This window comes from Microtus ochrogaster, linkage group LG2, assembly GCF_000317375.1.
Source record: "Microtus ochrogaster isolate Prairie Vole_2 linkage group LG2, MicOch1.0, whole genome shotgun sequence".
NCBI lineage: Eukaryota > Metazoa > Chordata > Mammalia > Rodentia > Cricetidae > Microtus > Microtus ochrogaster.
Genome location: NC_022028.1, coordinates 53,729,041 through 53,732,374, shown reverse-complemented (window position 1 = coordinate 53,732,374; position 3,334 = coordinate 53,729,041).

The following is a 3,334-nucleotide window of genomic DNA, read 5'->3' as shown; positions in this document are numbered from 1 at the left end:
GAGAGAGAGAGAGAGAGAGAGAGAGAGAGAGCACATACAAAGGTCAGAGAACATCTGGTAGGAGTTGGTTCTCTCCTTCCATTATGCAGGCTCCTGTCATCGGGCTTTGCAGAAAGCATCGTTACTCAGCCCTCCCATGGTTTTTTATTTTATTTTTATTAATTTTATATATGTGGTCCTGCATGTTTGGCTGGGCAGGTAAGTGCAGTGCCTATGTAGACCGGAAGAGGGCATCAGATCCCCTGGCACTGAAGTTACAGGTGGCTGTGAGCTGCCATGTGGGTGTGGAGAATTGAACCTGGATCCTCTGGAAAATCAGACAGAGCCCTTAACACTGAGCCACCTCTCCAGCCCCTGCTATATTATATTTACGGTGCTCTTCCAGATGTCAAAAATGACAAGTGTTGGTGTGATTGTGGCAAAAACTACCAGAGACTCCTCACAGAGCATCTTCCACGAGGGCTTCAGCTTCCCTAAGGTCACTAAATGAAAGAATTCTTTTCACCTTATAAAAAGGGGCATTTTGTGGGAGAGGGAAGGACAAGGCTTCTCCCTCCTGAATGCTTCTCTCGCCCCGCCGGGGAGCTGGGTGGGTCAGAGGCTGCTGTGCCTTCTCACTCCTCTGCTGTGCACGCTGTGGGCGGCCAGGCCGGGAGACAGCAAACAATCCCAGCAGGCTCTGGTTAGCTCTGGAAAGTACCTGCTGTTTCCAGGAAGGCCTAAGTTTCTGTTTCCTAGAACAGGAGTGTGCCAATCCCAGCACTCCCAGTGCCCGCGAACCAGACGGAATCTAATTCTCAGCAGTGGGTCTGCGGCAGGAGTTCCCTTCCCCAACAGACTTGCTATTCATGGTCTGTGAGCCTGGGCTCTGTGCCAGGCCAAAGACACACAGCCCAATGAGACATGTGACTGACTGTCCCTGGGAGCTCCTGGCCTAGAGGACAGGTGGGCAGGGAGCTTAAATGAGGTAAGAACCAGACTCCTGGAAGGGAGTCTCCCAGCTGAGCATGGGGAGGCTTTTCCTGGAAACCCCCAGTTAACTTCGGAAAGGCTTGTGGGAAACCAGGACGGTGGCCATGGAGCTTCCCGTGGCCTGGGCCGACAGGACCAAGAAAGGGAGGTTGGGGCTTCCTTATGCTAGACAAAGGCTTCAGGCTCAGAAGCAGGTTATAGAAGTGACCCGCTCCTAAGAGCCCTCCGGGGGGGGGGGGACCTTTCCAGATCAGCTGAGAGAGGGAAATTTGAAAGAAACCTCTCTGGAGATGGAATGAGCTAAGGCTATGAATGAGAGCTATCTTGTGGGGAGAGAATACACTGGATTTGATCTCTGAAGAGCCCGCAGCTTCACTTGGTCTGTCTCAGGTTGGAGATTCTGCACAGGAAATACTGTATAACAGTGTGCAAAATTCAGAATTTAGGTATATGCAACACCAGCTCAAACAGTATATGACGACCCTGTGTGGTGGTTCGTTTTAAATGTCCACTTGCAGGCTGGGGGTTTAAAACACACATTGTTCTTGCAGAGTACCGGAGTTGGTTTCTCACCCAGACCCACATACCAGGTCACAGCCACCTTTAGCTCCAAATCAGGATATATCTAATGACCTTTTCTGACCTCCATGGGCACCAGACACACATGAGGTACACATACAAACATGCAGGCAAAAATTCATACACAGAAAATAAATCTTAACAAAACCTGTTTTTAATGCCAACTTGCCATAGCCTAGAATTACCTGGCACTTTAAATGAGTACTTTAAATGAGAAATGTCACCCACGGATCCAATACTCGAATATTTTGTTCCAGTTAGTGATGCTTTGGGGGAAGTGATGCAGTCTTGCTGGAGGAAGTGTGTCATTGAGGACAGAGCTGACAGTTCAGACTTGCCCCACTTCCAGGCTGCCCTCTGCTTCCTCTGTGGGTAGATGATGTGGGAGTGTCATATATCAATCTGTTGATTTCATTGGTTAAGCAATAAAGAAACTGCTTGGCCTCTGATAGGACAAAAAATTAAGTAGGCGGAGTAGACAGAACAGAATGCTGGGAGAAAGAAGCTGAGTCAGAGAGTCGCCATGATTCTCCCACTCCAGACAGACGCAGGTTAAGATCTTTCCTGGTAAGCGCACCTCACGGTGCTACATAGATTATTAGAAATGGGTTAAGAGGCTAAAACTAATGGGCCAGGCAGTGTTTAAAAGAATACAGTTTCCGTGTAATTATTTCGGGGCATAAGCTAGAGCTAGCCATGTGGGCGGCCGGGTGCTGGGAATGCAGCCCGCCGCACCTATTACAACAGGTAGAGATGTGCTCTATAGTTTGCCTGCTGCTGCACCTCCCCCACCATTCCAGACTCTCCCTCTGGAGCCCGCTCAAAGCTGCTACTGGTCACGGTGTTTTGTCACAGCGACAGGAAAGTCACTGAGACACCCAGGAAGAGTCTTGACAAAGATTATTTAGATCAGGTTGCCCTGTGGGCGTGTGTGTTGGGGACAGCCTTGATTGCTAATGTAGGAGGGTCCAGCCCACTGAGGACAGCACCACCCCCTGGGCAGGTCTTCCTGGGCTGTATGGAATTGGCTGAGAAGAAACCTGCCTGGCACCACTGCGCAGCAGCCGCTCTGCTTCCCGCTGCTCTTCTCTGACTGTGAAGTGAGTTCCTTGGTCAGAGGCAGTGCTGTGTGAAAGAACAAGGCTGCCTGCCATCTTGATCCTCGACTTCCCTCACTGGTGGACTGGGACCCGGAATTGGAATCCAATAAACCCTTTCTCCTCCAGATTTTGGTCAGGGTGTTTGTCATAGCAACCAACATGAAAGTGAGTGGCTTGGGAGAGTCCTCTAGTCTCTCTAAGCCTCGGTTTCCCCACTGATAAAATAGAAACGATAAAGAAACTGAAAATAGTAAATCTACAAATCTCATAGAGCTCAGAATAACAATTAAAAATAACACATGGGATTGGGATAATCCTTTTGTATCCTGTGTGAAAATGTCTCTGCTGCTTAAGGCACCTTCTAATTGGTTTAATAAAGAGCTGCACAGGCAACAGCTAAGCAGGAGAGGATAGGCACGGCTTCTGGGCAACGACAGGAACTCTGGGAGAGAATCTGAGGCGGGAGATTCGCCAGCCGGACTGCAGAAAGCATGGTACCGAGGAGAGGTAAGGAGCCATGTGGCAAAATGCAGATTAATGAAATGAGTTAACTTAAGTTTTAAGAGCTTGCTGGGAACAAATCTAAACTAAGGCCAAGCTTTCACTAGTAATAAAAAGTCTCCTTGTCATCAGTGAGGAGCTGGTGTCCAAAGAAAGACCTGCTACAACACGGGGGCCACTTA